General features: G+C 36.2%; 1 protein-coding gene across 2 annotated transcripts in view; it reads left to right on the forward strand.

The window, feature by feature from the left end:
* Positions 1-3,795: 3,795 nt before the first annotated feature.
* ncoa5 (nuclear receptor coactivator 5) overlaps positions 3,796-20,621 on the forward strand; it is a 34,725-nt gene continuing 17,899 nt past the window's right edge. For both annotated transcript variants that reach the window (XM_028811860.2, XM_028811861.2), the window contains exon 1: positions 3,796-3,964. The gene's annotated coding sequence lies outside the window, so the exon portion shown is untranslated. The remainder of the gene's footprint in view (positions 3,965-20,621) is intronic.

Raw genomic sequence — 20,621 nt, forward strand, 5'->3', positions numbered from 1 at the left:
AAGAAATGTATGATCTTGATGTTTTATGGTGAAACCATGTCAGAATTACACCATTTGACAGAAATGAGAAGGACTGGATTTTGTAAGGAACATTTAAGATTTATGTAAAGCACTCCATTAGTGCTGTGAACCAAAAGCCTGTAGTAAAATTTATTTTTAATAAATATATAATAAAAAAGAACTTTTGTAAAGTTATTCATGCTGTGGATCCAGACCACTCAAACAATGATTTCAACTAAAGTTAGAGATTAATTAATGGACACTGTGCCTTCCAGGATGAGGGTGACTTATTTTTAGAATTGTTGTGGCAGATATTTGTCATATTACAGGTAACAGGGCAAGGTTACAACTTGAACTCTTTTTTAAAGTGATTTGAACCCAAAATTGTATTAAATTGTTGAAACATGATTTGAAAACAATGCCATAAATACCATATATTTTGGTTGGCCTGTTTATGAGTCGCAAGGAGCAATTTTCAAAGAATAAAATAGTCCTCCATAAACTGAATAATAATGAGTGTTATATATCCACTCATTAATTTTGTGTATATACTTTTACAGGGTTGTAGGGAGCTGCTGCCTTTCTTGCCACCTTCGGGCACAAGGTAGAGAACCTTTTTAAATGCTTTCATCCATTTTTGTACATTGTGATACAGTAATAAAAAAATGAATTGAGAGTAGGAATGGTCTCAGACCTGTACTGAAAACTGCCACCCATTGTCTGAACTTCCTTATGCCCCAGGAAGAAGATAATAATAATTCATTTTATTTATAAGGCACTTTACATTTATAGTAAACCTCAAAGTGCTACATTAAAAAAAATTTAAACAAAGACACAACGAGATAAAAACAAAGATAAAACAATAATTACAGGCAATTTTGTTAAAATGCTTTCCTAAATAGAAAAGTCTTTAACTGTTTTTTTAAAACAGCCCACAATCTACTGTGTTCTCAGGTTCTCTGGTAGGGCATTCCAGAGCCATGGAGCAGCAACTGCAAAGACTCGGTCACCCATTGTACGAAGTTTTGTCATAGGCGGGCGAAGGCAATAGGTGTTTACAAAATGAAGGTTTCTTGTAGTAGATTGTAATAAAAAGTTCCTTAAGGTATTGTGGAGCATTTCCATGGATGCACTGGTGAGTGAGCAAACAAAGTTTGTATTTAATACGGAGGTGAATAGGAAGCCAATGAAGTGACCAAAGGACTGGTGAAATATGTTCATCCATCCATACATTTCCTATACCTGCTTTATCCTGATGAGGATTGTGGGGAAGCTTCAGCCTGTTCCAGCAAGCATCAGGCACAAGACAGGAACAATCCCTGGACAGTGTGCCAGTTCATCACAGGGAAAACACACACAAGGGGCAATTTAACATGGCCAGTTCACCTAACCTGCACATCTGTGGACTGTGGGAGGAAACCAATGCAACCAGAGGAAACCCATGTGCACATGGGGGGGAACATACAAACTCCACATAGGGAGCAAACAGGACTTGAACCCAGGCCTCGTTGTGAAGCAGCAGCATAAACACTGTGTTATCATGCCACCAGATTATGGATTTTACCACATAAACTGAATGCCAATTTTGCATTTACATAAAAAACACGTTTTTGGCTTCTGGAACAAAATTAGTCCATGTGAAAAAACACACTGAGAAAGAATTAATTAAAATGAAGTTACCGAATTCCTTTAAAGCTAAAAAAAAAAAAAAGAATGTGGATCTGGACCCAGTTTATTTTTTTAAAGCGTTTTTTCTTTTTTTATATCATAACAATACAAAGTACAATACAACAATAAAGACAGATTATTTACAAAGAGAGAATAGAACACCTAGTATTAAGTATGAAATGCAGAAATATGAAAAATAATATAGGATAGGGAGAGAAAGAAAAAAAACAACACTAGGGTTTTTTTAATAGTTCGGGTTCACTAACCAAACAGAAATTTACTGGCCTTTTTTGTCATCATGAATTTAAGGGTTAAGGTTATTATTTAGTCAAGTTTGCTCAAGAAACATAAAACTTGCCTTATTAGCTGCCTCCAATAACAAAGAGAAATTAAATAAACAAATAGGGTCAGGGCCAGATAAAACCTTACACAAGAATTCTAAAATGTTTACAGCATTTGAAAAATAGATTATTTACTGTCCCTTAGTGGTTTGCAGTTTAATAGTGCATTGGTTCACTTAGGATTTTTTTTTTGCACTGGGAAGAAAGGAATCTCTGGAACTAGCACTGTCCCTTATGAAAGAAAATTAAGATGGCTTAACTTCCATAATTCCAACTTTATGTACAAAAGAATTTTCCTAAAATGATTGTATTACTGACTAATTCAGGTTTATTATCTTTTGTAATAATACTAAAATGACATCTCCACTGAATTTTTTCAATTCAAAAATCTTTGAAAATAACCGAAAACATTGGTCATTCCAAAAGATTTTAGCAAATTTGCATTAATTTGTTGTTTCAATTTCTTCAACACAAAAGATGCAAATATTAATATCCAGCCTAAATCTCTGTCTTAAAATTATTTGGAAGAATTTATATTTTTTTAATTTTGTAATTGATTTAATTCACATTCTGGAAATATTATAATTTGTTCCTAGTTTTTCATGTCAGCTTTTTCCAAAATCTGACACACTGAATTCCTGTTTGATTGAAAAGGAAATTATCAATATAAATATTCCAAATTGTAGTATTTGTAAGTTTCAGGCCAGTGAAGTAGTGCCCGTCCACGAAAATCTTAGGAAGTCAGGGAGTTGGAGTCAAAACATTTTGTGACGCCTTATACCATATCGGTATAGGTAATGAATTACTTTCATGACATTTCTGAACTGTTCATGATCAATTGATGTGATAAATTTCAGGCAGAAATCTTCATATAACAAAATGTTCTCTCTGATCTAGAAAGTGCATCGCAGACTATATCCTCTTTTCCAACAAATTCTTACTAAACAGAAATTTATTTCTTTTCTTGGCAATTAATAATGTGGAGTTGTGAGGTCTGAAGTTATGTTTGTAGATAATTTTCCAATATAGTATCCCTTGTTGATGAACTGGTGAAAATTTAATACGCAGTCGTTTTAAACCATTCGCATTTTTGAAGGAAATCTATAACGCCTAGATTTAAAAAAAAAATGATTTGGAAAACTCAGAATTAGCGTTGGCCGCTATAATTCGGTGTAAAAATCACTTTGATTTGGACAATTCTGAATTAGCGTAAACTGCTATAATTCGGTGTGTTCATAAGAAATGTAATGATTTACTTAATGATGTAGAAGCACATAATAAACAAGAACATTGCATCAAATATTAAAATATGTTCTTCAACTTAAATGTACTCTAAGTCTAAAAATTCTCGATTTTAATAACAATTTGTCATTTTTTACTCTCCGATACAGGTCCATAGAGTGCTAAATTCCTGCACGAAGAATAAAAAAAAAATGAATTCATAATCACTGACCCTGGGATGTAAAACATTACCCCACACTCTTAAATCTGAAATTTGTCGTTTTTAGCCTTGTGGGAGTAGTTATTAGAGAGCTAGGACAAACAGATAAAAGAATCAAATGTAAAAGAGTCAGGCGCGCTGGAGGACAAAACCGTAATTGATTCAAAAGATCCATAAGTAATTTTTATACATATGACACCACAAATTATTTTTCATTCTTTAAAAATCTATTTAGCCAGATTATCCTGAGAATACGAGACTCTAATTTCGTCATTTCCCTATTTGGCACGCCCTTTCTGACACGTGATCAAGAACTGTCGCCAGGCAACAGAAGCAACGTAAAGTGCTTCTAGCAGCCGTAAAATATCAGTTGCCATTTGCTGCGCGGAGGTGCTTAGTTGAAGTGGTTTATTTTGTTAATATAGACATTTTCTGTTGTAGTTTTTGAGTCCATATTCATTGGTTATTTTGTTCGTGTATCTTAAGGAGAAGGAGCAACAGATTGGACGTACGGGTAAGAAACAAGTCATCGAATTTTATTTTATGTATATATATCTATATAAACCGTGCGTAAAATAGCAGTTTTTAGTGAAATATGTCTGAAATGAAAAATGTAAACCGATGGGTTCGTGATTTTACAGTGCATGATGAAAACAAATGCATTGATTCTTCACAATGTACGGTTTTACGCGCATTGTGCGTTTTAACTAACTGATTTAACTTATACGACGGTAATATTTCACAATAAAGTTGTGCAGGTTGGACCAATTTCCAATATGTGTTGCATTTTCTTTTTTCTTCTTCTAATTATTTATTGTGTGGGGTTGTGTTAGGAAGTAATTATTTTGTTGTCAAAATGTCCGTTTCGGTTCAGCCGAGACCATTGTCTGCACAAGCCACAAAATGGCGCCAGCCGCGCGTTTGGAGAGCAGGTGGACACTGCAGACGAGGCATGGACTGTCTTTAAGCAAGTGTCTTGATGTTTCATTTTATCCCGTCAGACCCTTTTGCCGTTTTTTATTTTCGGGTTGCTTTGCTTTGGGCTGACCTGAATTTTGAGAACCTTTTTAAAAGGCAAAAATGTGTATTTCAATTGAAAGGGCGTTGTGTAAAATGTCGTCTTGCCTTCGACGCGATGTGCGCATGTGTGAACCCTAGACATGGCGCTCTTTCGCCGAATACACGATATTATCGTAAACCGCGTTATTTGGATTTTTTTCTCCAGTTACAGGCTTTCGTAATTCGGTCTAAATATTTCAAGAAATTGCAGCAGAAGGTACAAAGTCAGAAGACTGGCGTGAAGGTGTGTCGTGATTACATTCTGAATGAATCCAGCTCCACACGGTCGTTTTCGGTGTTCTGTATTGCGCCTTGCTTTTGAGAAATGAAATCTGTCTTTGCTTCATGGAAATATCGCCTTACCTTTTTCTCCATATTCAATTTTGCTAGAGCGACTAAATTCATAACATTAAAAAAATCATAAGGTGGTTACATTTATAATTTCTTTTCGATTTTTTCATGCTTAAAAACTTCTGAAGTTCTCGGGGTTTTTGCTTTTCTTTTATACAACGTGTCTCAAGTGGAAAAAGAGAGATCCTCGCGTTCAGACGCTCGAGTAGTCTCCTATACGCCGACGGAGTTCGCAGTTGACCCGACGAACTCTTACGGTTGCTTTCCTCCCTGACTAAAGTTCGTTTCACTGGATCGCAATGGGCGTGATCTTTTAAACTTATAGGAAGCATAATTCGACCAAAAAGGAACCCGGTTATCTTTTCTTGTGTAAGGTCTTTTTGTTGTTCCCATCTGATAATAAAACATAATATCGATCGTTGAAACTGAAGTTTACACGTTCTTTGTGCCTTCCTCGGTTTGCGAGAGGCGTAATATTAATTGATGCTTTTATATTGAGTATTGGTGTGTGCATAAGTGGGTTTTACCAGGCTTTATTCTCTCTTTGCATCATGTCAGTCCTGTGTCTCCGTGGTAACGAAGAGAGAGAAACAAACTACGTCTTCCAGTTGACCTTGCCATCCTATAACCTCCACAATCGATTCACTTTGTACTGATCATTACATCGTGTTTGGAATTTTTAAAAAGTTTCCTGTATTTCGCATAACCTTTTTGTACATTTAGGCTGACTTTTCTTTTTTTAAGTTTTTATTACGGTTTTATGGTTTATGCAATGAATACCTTTCAGTTGTTTCACAGTAACTTGAAATGTTCTATAAACAAACAAGCATCGTTGACCCACTACACCAGTAAGGGACAAGATAAATTTTTTAAATGAGTTAAGTCGACCTAACGTCTTTCAATGTGTTTATGTGGTAAAAAGAAAAAATCCAAGAACCGATTGTTGTTAAAGTCGTGAACAGCTTGCCCATTTTAGGCTTGGGAGATGATTGTTTTGAGATAATTTCAAGCTAATAAACGTCAAATTTTTACATTTCCATTTTTTTTTTTTTTTACAAGCGTGGTACTTGAAGCAAGTAAACTAGAAATACAAAGAAGCATTGGTTGCATTTACATGCACACGCAAAGTCAGGATGAGGTGAGTAACCTGGATAAGGTGGAAGCCTGGTTTCTTCAAAACCTACCTTGCGCAAGTTTGCAGGTTTGGAGTGCTTCTTTAGCAAAACACTCCAAAATCAGTAAACTGCAGAACAGAGTTAAATGTCATCGTCAGCCGCTGTGAATGCAAAAAGCTTGAAGCTTGTTATAATTTCATGTTTTATTCCTTCATGTGCTGTAATTGACAACAATCCCTTTTACATTCTCAACCCATGTCCGCAAAGATTTATGGTATGAACACTGGCTGCTGCATTACCGGACCAAACTGTACCAACATACAGTATCCAGCTATCTGCTATAGATTAAAACTAAAGTGACCCTTTATTTATAGGTTTCTGTTACTGAATTGCATGCAACATACCCTTTTCAGCTCAAGTATGCCATAGAGCCTTGCAAAGGACCCATATGCCAGTGCTGTTGGGATAATATGCAGGTGGATTCACTTCAGTAAAATAAACATTGCATTACTTTAAAGCATGAGTCTAGTAATTACTCATAATGATGCTCCAGAAATTGTATTGCACATTAAGGTTTGAAACATTTTAGCTCTTTCTAAAATGTGGCATATACTTCATTTTTGTGCTTTTAAGTTTTGAACTTTTGAGTCTTCAATTTACTGAGGGGAGGCTAAACTTAAGCTCTTCCCAGCTGCATTTCAGAGTGTGCAGTTCTACTCCTCCCCAGACTTTTTTAAATTTTCAATTTAAACACCGTGGTGGCAGGTTTTCATTCTAACCAATTTCTTAATTAGTGACCAGTTTTTGCTGCAAATTAAATTGCCTTTGTGCTTATTGAAATTGGAGACACTGACACCTCAGTGGTGTGTGTGTGTGTGTGTGGCTCTGCCATTCACCCACCTGATTCTTGCTTTACCTTTGATATATTTCATAGAACGAAGTGCTTGGTTATCTTTATCATACAGTTTCTGTATACATGTATTTTGCTGTATAAATCTTTACTTTTCAAAACACTGAAATTAGTTATATATATATATATATATACACACTCTTCAGTTAGGAGGGAAATTCTAATATAAATACGCTTTTTTGGAATTTTTTTTGATTTTTACCAAATTTAAGGTATTGTGTGTGTTAACAGAAATAACAAAGAATAGAGCAGCCGTTGGCATCCTTGTTAACTATCACTTTGTGCCCATTCGATAGAGAAAAATTCAGTGTCCATCAGTAATAAGGAGTTAATGTTGTAAATGCAATTTATGAATAGATACACTTAACTGTTTAATATGCAACATAATGTCTACATTCACCACAATAAGTTCTTACATTTCATTGTGCTTAATCATTGCAGCTTGTTTTAACTTGGAGCTGTGCTCTTTTGATTTGTCCATCTCTAACACACATCCCCATTGAAGTAATTTGATTGTGGGCAAATGGTGTTAAGCTGAATGACTCCTTATTTGTGAGGAGTAGGGCTGCCACTGATAATGTATAATTGATGTAATGTAACAACTAATTTGTCCAGGTAATTCAAGTAGGCATGTGAACATTTGTACTTGAATTTGTATTGCGTAATCTATATATTAAAGCAAAAGACAAGTCCTAGATTTTTTTTTACAGAGGCGATATGTGTTACTGGCATATTTATAATTTTACTTGAAGACTAGATGTATTTTTGTCTTAATCTAAACACAAGTTTTTTAATAACTTTAAATATTTGAGCATATTCACTCCTAGGGATGACTGATGACGATTTTGATACTAATACAATTTATCAATATAGTTATTGATACCTTTTTCAATACTAATCTCCATAATGTGGTGAAATGATGTCACTGTCAATGTAATGTCTTGGAGGTGGTGGTGGTGACTGGGCTTTAAGGGATTCCTTTCATCTTCCTACAGTTGAAAAAATTAACTTTTGTGCAATTGAGATAAGCACGTTTGTTTTTGCAGTGCTTATGTAGCACCCCTCAGCTTTTACATCGGGAGGTGGAGTGTTTTTTTTTTTTTTTTTTTTCAATCTTTTAAATAACATGACCGTGTTATGCTCTACACTATCTTTTAATGAATAAACCTATGATTAAAATTAATTACTTCATTAGATTACTAACATATCTGCTGAACTCATACTATGAGAGAGATATTTTAACCAGTTAACTAATTTACATAACTTTACCATGAATTCCACCCTTTGTTACTAAACTACATTTAATACTTTAACCACTGCCCTCTTTCTCTCCAGAAAATGGCTAAGCCAGTTATTACCAAATAACACAAGAACTCCATAGTTTTACTGCATGAACTGTTATTTACATAAATACATCCCATACAAAGTCATAAATTAAGTAGATTTAAGTCCAGAGAAAGTCTTAGTGATTACTTAATAGTTCTTTCTCTGAAAGCGTAAAGGAAAAAAAAAGAGAAATCCAACAAAAATTCAAGCAAATGGTACCACACAAACGTTTCCAGCCTGATAGATGCTTGCTATCGTGGCTTTACTTGGTAACTAATTTCTTTGCTTTAACAGACCATACAGAAATTGCTTGTTCCCAGCAGAAGCAAGCCAACACTCCTGTCCATCGTGGCAAGTGTCAAGTGGGCTATGACAGTTGGTGAGCTGCAACAACATCCAACAGAGACGACTAACTCCAGTGCCCACCAGCATCTGCTTTGTTCAGCCTTTCACGGATGATGCTCCACATAGCACCAGTTTGGCATTCTCGACACAGTCCATCCAACCACCACCACATCCACATATTCTCACCTGACAGCTGACGCCGTACTGGAATCAACTACAAGTTTACTTAACAAAAAGCTGAAGTTTGCCATTGATCTAAGTACATTTCTCGGGGTAAAAGCTCATGTATAGTTATGTCGACAACTTTTTTTCTTTTTTGTATTTTCTTCACTTCTGACCTGCGCCTTTTATTAACTTATTTTATTGGTTTGGAAGGTAGCTAACATAAATACCAGCGTTTACTTTTAAGTTTAAAACACTCGGTTATATAAAAATTTAATGACATAAACCGTTTTAATCCAATTTTAATTATCAGGAAAATTGCTATTACCAACGCATAACTCGAGTTTTAAAGGGCTACACTTATGGTTATAAATGAACTTATCTTTTGTTGTTGGGACGGCTCAGTTCAAATTTAACTACCTAGCAGTTAGCAAATTGTGCTATGCTGTGTGTGTCTAAGAGCTGTAAATCTTTTCACAATAAACTTTGCCACAGCTCTGTGGCATTCTGCTGTTTTTTGCCTTCATTGTTTTTCCTCATCTAGCGATGGACTGCTGCTTGACTAACACTGTCTGAACACACGTTAAAACCGATGCTCACTTTGTGACTTTTATAATTTATCTTGACTTAATGATTAATTTATGATTTAATTCCGGCGGGGTTGGAGCTGGAAAGCTACAGTATGAGTATGTTTCAGGCTTTCTTGAAGCAGTTAAACACACTGCACTGCTTCACCTTTATGTAATGTTGTACTTGTGTTTCAAGGGGTTGCTGGTGTTAGCCCCCTGTAGGCCTACTTGCAACTACCTTTTTACACATAATGCATTTAGCTGCATAATCATTATATTTACTAAAGTAAGCCCATACTTCTGAGCGTTCTAAGCTGTGTTTTATACTTCATGTGACTCACACGCTCCAACGGACGCTACTGCTATGCAAGAGTTATACTGTTTATACTTGTGCTCGTACTTTACATAAATCTGGAAGATTCTACCAGGTGGCAGTGCAAGATATCATCGCAGTGAGAAACTGTTCAACTTCACTGTGTTGTGTATTGCCTGAAACATCCATTAAATTCCAAGTACACCTTGCCACAGTATCTCTGAAAAGGATGTTTGATTACATTCATCGATCCAGGGATGCACCAGCGTTGGACACAAGACTGAAACAATCCCTGGACGGTGCAACAGCTCATCGCAAGTTGAACACAAATGTACACTAGCATCATTTTAGCATTGCCAAACCTTCATGTCTTTGGAAGGAAATCGGAGCACACTGTGGAAACTCAACAGGAAAATAGGCAAACTCCAGGCATGCCGCCCCCACATGTGTAATTATTAAGTGTTCATTATTTTAATTGACTTAACGACTTGTGTGTAAAATGTAACGTGCATACTTTAATGAATTTCATCATGAAAGTGATAAGTATAAATCTAAGGATTCTAAATGTGCAAAGAGCTGAAATATCATAAATTTAATGTGTTCTGTGTGGCGATTGCTGCTGTCAGTTCAGTAGGAAGTACATAGCAATTAACAACTGGGTCAGTTTTAAGTTGATGTTTGCGACGGTCTACTTTAACCTCATACTTTATCATTAAAGTGGACATTTCAAGGTTAAAGCCAAAATATCTACTTTAATCACAAAAGAGACCTTTTCACTGTGTCCTTAATTTTTTTCTCTCTGGCTCAAATATGCTGCTGTACATTCTGATGCTGTTGTAAAAGTGGGGGGAGAAAAAAAAGTGAAGATGGTATGTGAGAATTTTAAAATGTATCATGTCATTACGTTGGGGGAATATGCGACACTTGAATATAAAAGCACCACAAATGCATTTGTATGTCGGCATTTTGTTTCACCACATCGAACCATTCATCAAACATCGAAGCACGCATATCGATCCTGTAGGATTCGCAAAGCGGCTTTCTGTCGCATGTAGATAGTAAGCAAACTCTGATGTCTTGTTCCAACTTGATCACACTGCAAAGCCGCACCCGACTTTTTGCTGGTATTGTAACTCCTGCATGTATCACATTTATTTCTGAGGATGTACTCGGAGGATGCGTCAAATGAACGCTGGGAACGTGTGGCAGCCACAATGCGTTTTCTGTTTTGAGCAATGGGCTAAGGACTGGTTTATACATATGTCGTGATGACTGTAGGTCATATATACATGCAGTGTCATCATCATAAGGGGACGGCTGGGAATTTGAAACGCCGCTAATGTTAGAATTAATTAAGCTTATTGATGGTTTTTGTACTGACCAGTCTGGAATCGGTAACAATATTCATACTGGTTTTCGATACCCGTCCCTATTCACACCAAGAATGTACACTTTTTAAAATTGCATAAATGCTTATTTATAGACATACCCATTTTTTTTTTTTTTTTTTTTTTTTAACACTAAATAGAGGGTTAGATCAGCTACATTTATATTTGGTATAGATAGATAGATAGATAGATAGATACTTTATTAATCCCGATGGGAAATTCACATAGTACACATACATATACAGTCATACACGGAGCTGCTGAAAAGGCTGCCACTCACGGCGGCGCCGGATGTTAAGTCTAAAGTATAAAGCAGATTCGTAATGTTTGTAAAATATACATGACGCCAACTGAAAGTATATTGCAGGGGGAACACATTTGTCTTATCTTAAAGGGAACAGACAAAGCTAAAACCAAAGTAACTATATGCTTTTGGAGCCATCATGTAATAAAAGTTGTAATATTTTGTTTGGCACTGCCAATTCTGCTACAGTTTTGTGCTTCATTCTGAAAGGCCACAGCTTACACAGCATGCTTTTATTTCTCTTGTTTAAAAGTGTTAACAATAAACATTTATTTTAGCCAGTTTGTTTTAATTGCAACTTGTGTGTGTGAACAAACCATTTTCTTTTGAGTCGGTCATTTTCCAACCCACTGTATCCTAGCACAGGGGTCACGGGGGCCTGCTGGAGCCAATCCCAGCCAGCACGGGGCGCAAGCCCACCGCAGCCATTTTTTGAGTTTCCTACTGAAATGCTCCTTTGGGGGAGACTTTTTGACATTTGGAGGGACATTTCTCTACAGAATGTGGTGCAGCTGATCTCTGGCCAGTTCAAATTGTATAGCATATTATAACATGGCGGGGTGCAAATTTGGGGAACAGGGATTAGAGAATTGAGTGAATAGTTAGATGAATATTTTGTGCTAATTACAAGACAGTCCTCACTAGAGTCAATGTGACTATTTGTCCCCTCTCCTCTCATATATGTAGAGCATTGGTATCTCAGCAGCCCTTGAAAAAATCATTGTCTTTGTACCCTTCCATTAATCCACAACTGCCACAGAAAGTGAGGGATCCTGGTTTAAGGGACAGTGCATATGCACTTTAGAGAATCTGTCACCCCAGTGCATCCAAATCACTGGGATATTTTTGCCCCATGAGCTTTGCAATTGATTGTGTTTCTTAGATAGGGGACTGCTTGGGGTACATTATCGTAATCTTCTTGACACTTCCTCCTTTAGCCTTCCACCATTAATGTCATACACGTAGCTATCCCACACATTTCGCCTGATGATCATGTGCTAGGTGGTCCTGCACATTTTGATATTTGTGTACACAAAAAAAGACAGTGAAGCTTGATATGATTTCTGCAAAAATTGCTTGTAAAAGATTAAATACCGTATTATCTTGCGTGGTAAAAAATTAATAAAAGAAACCTTAATACCTAATGATACATTTCCATATTCCACAGTTTTCCATGTTTATCTGTCTGTTTTTATGAGTGGGATCTAGGTATTCCTTAAACATTTGAAGGAAGTAAACTGGTAATCTGCCATGATGAAGGCTGAGATGTGTTGTGCTCAGTTCAGGTTGTCTGTCAGCGCATTTAAATGCACACTTCTAACAGAATTAAGCTGAATAACTCGGTTAAGTTAGAAACCAGGGGCCTCATGCATAATGCCATGCGTAAAATTCACACTCGAACATGGCATACGGTCAAAAGTCTAAATGTGTTTCAGATGTAGAAAACCTTCTTTAAGCCAACTTCCATGAACTTCCGCCACATAAATCCTGGACTATGTGAAATGTAACACTCCTCCCAGAATTACACCTGTTTGAATATGCAAGTCAGTATAAATATTCCATTAATTTCAATGTTCTGTGAAAAGACAATGGCAAAAGCACGGGGGGAATAAAGAATATTTGCGAATGCCAAGTGAAGGCAAGGAAAAACGTACTATTTGTTGTTTTAAGCAGTTGTAGAAACAACAAAAGGAAGTAGATAGAAAGTTCAAGTTCAGAAAGTGTCACAGTGCCCAAAATAAAAAAAAAAAAAAAAATGTTTCCCACCATCCGAGTGTCATATGGAAGCTTATTACGGTGCAGAGGAAAGAAAGAAAATAGGGAACCATTGGGGGGGAGCTTGAAATGTCAACTTTAATCTCGTAATTTCCACTTTTATCACTTAGTTTATTTTGTCATTAAAGTAGAACGTCAAAAACTTAATCTTTGAAATCTTTAGTTACGATGGGATTTGAGAAACTAGTTAAAGTAGCACGTTAGCACTCTTCGTATTCGGTGTGTTCTTCAATGTGCCCTGTGTGTGAATCACTACTTACTTCTTAAACGGGCTTTCTCTTACGCCAACAGGACACAGAATACATTACATTCATGATATTAAAGCGCTCTGAACAATTTATATACTAAGATGTATACTCGGTATCATGATATCCATGAACTAAAGCATGTATTAAACTTAGTGGCGCAGGGGTAGTAATGAGCAGGTGCCCTGGCCAGAGATTGTTCCTGCCTCCCGCAAGATGCTTTCTGCGCAACCCTCAATGAAATAGCTTATTGCAGCAGTACTGTCTCTTTCAAACGTAATAACCCCCAATTCTTGTCCTTTTTTCGCCAAGTAACCAGTCGCCACACAATCGGGTCTTTAATAAATGTCAAGCCATCTGTAAGCTTAGAATGTTGATTCTTCAAAACTTTTAAGGAACACTGAAATAACTTTGTAGTACATGTTTAATTATTCCATCCATCTATCCATCCAGGGTCACCTCCGTCCCAGCAAGCATACAGTGAGAGGCAGGAACAATCCCTGAACGGGGTGCCAGCTTGTCGCTACCGTATCCATACGTTTAGTAACAGTATATTTAAATGAAGTAAAAAAAAAAAAAAACTTTTCAGTATATATTTTTTTTTTTATATAATATATATTAATTTATACACACTTCACTGCATTTCATCTGAAAAATATCAAGAGCTCCAAGAAGAGTGTCAGGAAATCTAAATCGACTTAGAAGCCGGTTGTCATCATCTATAAATATGCACTCTCTTTTATTGAATTGAATTCCTTTATTCTTCTTGTATGGTACAATGAGAGTCAATATGCAGATCCTCCATAAACTTGCTTTCCTATAAAATTGTAAAATAGCAACAACATTATTATTATGATAAACAATGAAAAATATACAATGTGAAAGGAAGTGGCTCAGGCTGTGCATTATTACAACTGTATTGCAAGTTTACAGTGAGGTAATTGTACTTGTAAGTACAAACCGTTCTACTGGGAGCACTTGATGGATTGCGTGTGTTTATCTCTTGGGATGAAACTGTTTCTGAACTGCGAGTTTCGTGCAGGAAAGGCTCTGAAGCATTTGCCGAATGGGAGAAGTTCAAACAGACTTGGTACATGGCTGAAGCAGCGTGTGCCTGAAGCTGTACCCCGATAATTCTCTCTGGTCCTGACGCAATATGTGGTAGAGCTTTCCGATCAGCTGCTGTAGAGCTGTGATTCCACACTCTGATACAGTGGGTTAAAATACTTATTGGTGCACTGAGACTAACAATGCTAAATCAGCAATGGTATTTGGAATAGTTTGGTCATTCCGTGCACCATTCTATGGTTACTGGTTGATAACAATTAGATGCCTTAAACTTTAAAAAAAAAAAAAAGATATGAGCTTAATGTCAGTGTATTTGATAAAGCTGCGTCAGGGCTGTGAATCTAAAAAATAAAGGGAAGTCACCCAGGACCAGTAGCACTGCTTTGACGCAGGGTGCCGCCAGTTTGCAAAACCGAGTGAAGAATTTGCGTACACTATGGTTTGACCTGGCGTGAGAGTGTGCGTGGCTTTATGCCAAGTTTAGTTTTTATACATCGCGATGTGAGCATTGAAACGGGCGTACACAACATTTTTGTGCGTACGCACCGTTTATACATGAGGCCCCAGATGTTTTAAAATTCCACTTTTACATGGGTAAGTAATCTTGTGGAGTTTATCAAAACGCTTTTAACTTCATTAAACTGAACAAAAAAAAAAAAGTTAAAACATCATTGTCAGCCAACATGAGTCTGAAAATAAGCATTATGCCTGTGAATTTTCTTTTGTTTTGTAAATCTGTTTAGTCAGACTGATGCTTTATAGGTTTCTGTTACTGGATTTCAAGCAGCACACTCTGTTGCTTGGCAATGTGATTGCACCTCCCAAAGGATGCAGTATGTGTGCTTCTTGCCTTACACCCAGTACTTCTGGAATAATAACAATGCAGGTATTTTTACTTTAAGTATTGAGGTAGGTTACTTGCTACTTTTTTTTTTTTTTTTTTTTTAATCAGTATGTAACACATTTTCAACATGTTAACCTACTGCACTCGAGTGTGCTTTTGTGTTCAGCACTGTATGTTCAGCTCATCAATATAAATTTTAGATTTTTCTGAAATAATGAGACAGCGTTTCAGCCAAGAAAAGCAAAAATGCATTTGCCCAAACATTTTGCCTCTGGAAATTTAATTTTGTGGGTAGAAGTGCTTCTGCCTATGGCTGCTGTGAAAGTGTTTGCAAAGAAAATGCATGTGCAGGCTATACAATCCTTAACAGTAGCACAGTTCATGTTTTTTCATGGCCACATAATAGGATTATTTGCAGAGAAGTCTCTTTGTTAACCAGGTTTCTCAGAGGCCAGTGGCCTTGTTTTTCTAATTGGAATAAGGGTTTGCATATCATTTTAGCAACCAGGTTTCTGTAAATGTGTAGGGACTGTACAATTTTTAAAGCTGCTTACCTGTTCACTGCATCTGTTCCAGTATAAATGATTGTTGTCTGACGTTCACTTACTGAAGGCGAAGTCGTCTTGGTTTTGCTGACATTAGCTGTAATTTTAATTTTACCAATCACCAGTTTCATGTTGCTGGATCATCTGATTCTGCTAACAATTCATATTCTCTTTTTCTTTATCCCTTTAAAAAACTTTTTACACTAAGCTCCCACATAAGCAGACTCCTTGAAGCCTTAGGTCAGAGGTGGCGAACTCCAGGCCTCGAGTGCTGCAGTGGCTGCAGGTTTTCATTCTTACCATCTTAATTAGTGACCAGTTTTTGCTACTGATTACTACTTTTAATTAACTTGACTCAGGCCCCATAGTTTTTTTTCTTTAATTAGCAGCCAAACAATAATGAGACACAAAATAACCCACCACATGAACAGCTCCCCTGTTCCCATTACACAATATCTGAAATTAAAGAGAGGTGATGTTCTTGGTAAGGTTGATCTCTTGGGTCACCAAAACATTTTGACAGTGCTGTTAGAAAAACAACAGTTTTCGAAATGTGTGCTGTAGCAAAATGAGAGCAGCAACCAGCCATGGAATTAAATAACATAACATGGAATTTAATTAACAGCAAGAATTGGCTTCTCATTAAAAAAGTGGTTGGAGTTTGAAGCCCCAGTTTAGCTGGTCATCTGTTAGCTCGTTTCACATGTCTTTTTTGCTTGGCTGTCATTTAATGAGGAAAGGAATCAATTCAGAGGGCTGAACTCTTCTAACAGGGCTATTAAAGTGATGGGGGAAAGAGTTAATTAGCAGTGAAAACTGGTCACTGATTAGGAAGAGGGTTAGAATGAAAACCAGTAGCCACTGCGGCACTCCAGGCCTGGAGTTCGCCACCCCTGCCTTAGGTCCTATATTAAGAGTTAACTTTGGTATTTTTATATTTAAGCTATAGACCACGGTATTAAATGTTAACAATAAATGCTGTAGGCTTATTGTTTATTGACCACAATAACACTAAAATAAAAAAATCCTTTAAAAACATACTTTATAGTAAAATTTACACCAAAATGTTTATCCATAATACAAATGGCATAAAACAAAATGCTTCTCCAAGCTGTCATTTTTTTAATTTGTTTCTGTAATGTACTTAACTGAAACAAAGCTTAATTTAGAAAAGTTTTCACCATTTCTCTAAAAGAAAATATATTCTCGCACAATGAATTGATATTCATATTTTAAAATTGCTTGAATGGAACTGTGTGTGTATATATGTGTAATATATAATAGTGCTACATAAATTTTTAGTCAGTACTGCATTTACTATATTCGTACAGATGTTATTCAGTGTCTCAACTAGCTAGTTATTGGTGTCATTAAAGCGGCTGCAAATGTATCGTATGTTCCTAAGTTGTTTATCAAGAAGACACGAGGCTAACATATTTAGTAGATTTATAAGTAAGAAATATTTTTCTGTAAAGCTACGAGCATATTGTTTACTAAGCAGGAATTTGAAATTCTTCATTTTTTCCAATTAAAAATGTTCGTTTCTGCACTTAACACAAAATAGTGTCATTTTAAATTAATGGACAAATTAGAAAGGTGTGAATTCATTAAAGTAGCTTTTCTTGTAGGTTGTCTAATTACATAGGACATCTTTTTAAATTCTGTTTTTTTTTTCAATTTATTACTCCACTTTAATGTAAAGGCTTTTGCTCTCTAGTAAAACGAGCCTTGACTTGCTGCACTTTTGTTTACACTACAGGAGGTTTGCTGCAGAAAAAAGACATGTGTTGGCTCAACTACCATAATTCCTTTTTGTAGCAGTTCAGTTCAACTAAATTACCATACATCTTAGAAAGCAGAGGCTGAAAAGTTAAGTTTTTATGATCACTGATCAAGTCTTTTGTAGTTGAAATTGACTAGTTTAGATCAGCAGCCAATCCAGTGGAGCATCTGCCTATCTTTAATTAGTCAAATATGCGATTTGGACATGTATATGCTGAGGTGAGCAGCGCTTCACAGCTGAGTGATTCTGCTTTTATAAAAGATTCCACTTGCACTGAACCACTTACATTGAAAGGCTTTTTGTCATTGGATAGTTGAGTTTGAGTGCATTCCAGTGATGTATAGATGTCTGGTTATTCATACTACATCACTGCACTATGTAAAACATAAGAAACTTTGTATTTAGGGAAGTGTCATCTTCAAATATATAAAACATACAATTGGATTCCTAGAAAAGTTACAGGACACTAGCGATTTAATGGAACATAAAGGCGGTGAGTGAAATTTTGATCACAATTTTGACCCTATTGAGAATGACTTGAGGGACTCAAGGCTGTACTTGATTTGTAAGTATTACTAGTCTAACTTTTGAAGTATAGAGGTGTGCAGATTTATAGTTGGTGTCCTAGAGCTTGGGTATGATAATTGAATCTGTCTACCACACATTCTTCCTATGTTCGATTTCTGAATAGGGCTCTTTTTCGTCGTCCCAAACCCCCCCCGTACTGGTGTCGGAAGCTTCACGTGAGGTCTCCCACTTTGGCTGAATGCCACTGGGGAGCAAGCAAATGAGGGCAAATATAGCCGTTTCAGCGGCTGATTTGTGCGTGGCATACACCAACCTTCTTCCACTGAAGGAAACAACGGTGCTATGTTTGTTTGTTTTTTTTTTTTGTTTTGTTTTTTTTAATATTCATGGTGGCCAGGTGCACTCGCATCACCTCAAACTTTCTTCAATCAAATGCTAATGTAGCACCATTAAAATAGTCACGAGTAATTTGAATCAACTTCACTCACTCTTTCTGAGTATGCCAAATGTGCTGTTCTAGATTAATAGGACACACTACATTGGCCCGTGTGTGAATGTTTTAGGTCAGTATTGTGTAATTTGTGGCTTTGTGACTCCACCTTACCTAGTAAAGTTTACTGGTGACTAGGACTGGGTGTTATGAAAGAAAAAAAGTAAACTGATCATTTTGTTAACGGTATATTTACATATTTTAATGTAAATCACTTTCAGTCATTGAGGAAAAACATTGAGTAGGTTGTCCTCATTTTTCAAGCAGAAAATAAAACTATCCTTCATAGAAATGCAAAAGATTTATATACTGTCAATGAGAAAATGTGTAAATCATCCAGTGGGGAGACTGTTCTGTACTTTTTTGTTACATTGACCAAAACCGACTATTAAATAGGTTCCTGTTGCTGGATTTCATGGACCATACTATTCTGATTGGATTTGGATTGAGCTCTGATCGTGTGTGCTTCTTTCTGTGCTGATGCGATGATCACTGCCTCCTTACAAACCTAAACTAGGCGCATTAAATTTTCCCCTCCGCACGTGCAGGATTTTTGATTGGTGGCAGTAAACTTCTGCAGTAATGGATATCGTTTTGTTTTGTTTCTTTTCATGCTGGTATTTTTTTCCTTCAATACAGTAAGTATTGTATTATTTTACTTTTTACGTTAAAATGTAATTTGACTGCCTAATGTACATGCTTCCCCAACACTGCTAAGGACAGTTGTGGCCACTGATTTGATATTTTCTAGCTAACTTGACCAGGACTGTGTGTTTATCTTCTGTTGCTTCTACCACTGTAATGGACCAAGTCAATGTCAATTTGTTGCTCAGGTCTATATCACTCAACATCTGATTTCATGGAATATGAGCAAGGATTTCGTGCATCATCTTTGGAGTGTGATTGTAGTTCTTGCATTCATATTTTCTTTTTGGGATTGTTCTTTTGGTGGTCATTGAGGATCAATATAAAGAAACAGGAAACGATGAAACACTGTCACCAGTGCTATTAATAGACTCTGATTCATCTGCAGGTCCTTCATTAACACTGTGAAGCACAGTCAAATTTACCCACTTTAATACATTTTGAGGTTTTGTTAACAGCCTTGCAGTTTTCTTGAGTTTGTACAACAGCTGATCTTTCATATCCAAGCCTAATTCCACAACCATCTTAATGTGCTCAATTTTACAAGCTCATTCATAAGAGAACCACAGCTCATCATATTCTTTGTGTTACAATATTAACACCCTTTCCCTGGTTTGAGGAACAAAACCACACTAACGGTTTGCTGTGCAGAAATTAAACATTATTTCTACCGACCTAAACACTTAATGAAACAATAAATCAATCGGTAACTTAATAGCTCTATCGTTCTGGCAATCGAAGATACTGTCACGTTTGTCCTTACTCTCTTAATTTAAATGACTTGGAGGTTTGGGATAATAACCATAGAATGTAGCTGATATTACTGAGGTATTGTGGATTGCTTACATTATACGGATACAGAAAATAACAAAATGTAACAGATTGTAAAATGACCTGCATTTACCTGGAAACACCCGTGTATGTCCAAGACTGATGCCTGTGGTTTTTTTTTTTTTGGTTTTTTTTTTTTTTTTAATATGCCAAGACACAAATAGATTGCAATGGCCAAACATTTGCTGCAACATTGGTCACATTGCCTTACTGTATGTGTATACAAAAAAAGCTGGGCACTATGCTAAATATATCTAAATTTACCATAAACTCAGTTACTAGGCGAGTCAGATTTGGGTGTTGGGGTGTGTTTTATTTATTTTTTTAAGATCTAAACTGTATTGACCGTGAAGACCTAGGATTCTATTTGCTTTCAATCCTAAAATGCACTGGGTATAAAAAGGCCTGTATCCATAGGTAAATCTATTGAATGTAGGTTGTTTCATTGAATAAACTACATTTTTGAGTTCAGTGCTTTAAAAGAAACTTGAGGAAGGTTTCACTGTAAAATGTTGTTCATTATAATTTTTTTTAAATCCATTTTGGCATTTGAAAAAATAACATTCTTTGCTTT

This window comes from Erpetoichthys calabaricus, chromosome 10 (genome assembly GCF_900747795.2).
Source record: "Erpetoichthys calabaricus chromosome 10, fErpCal1.3, whole genome shotgun sequence".
In the NCBI taxonomy this organism is placed as follows: domain Eukaryota; kingdom Metazoa; phylum Chordata; class Cladistia; order Polypteriformes; family Polypteridae; genus Erpetoichthys; species Erpetoichthys calabaricus.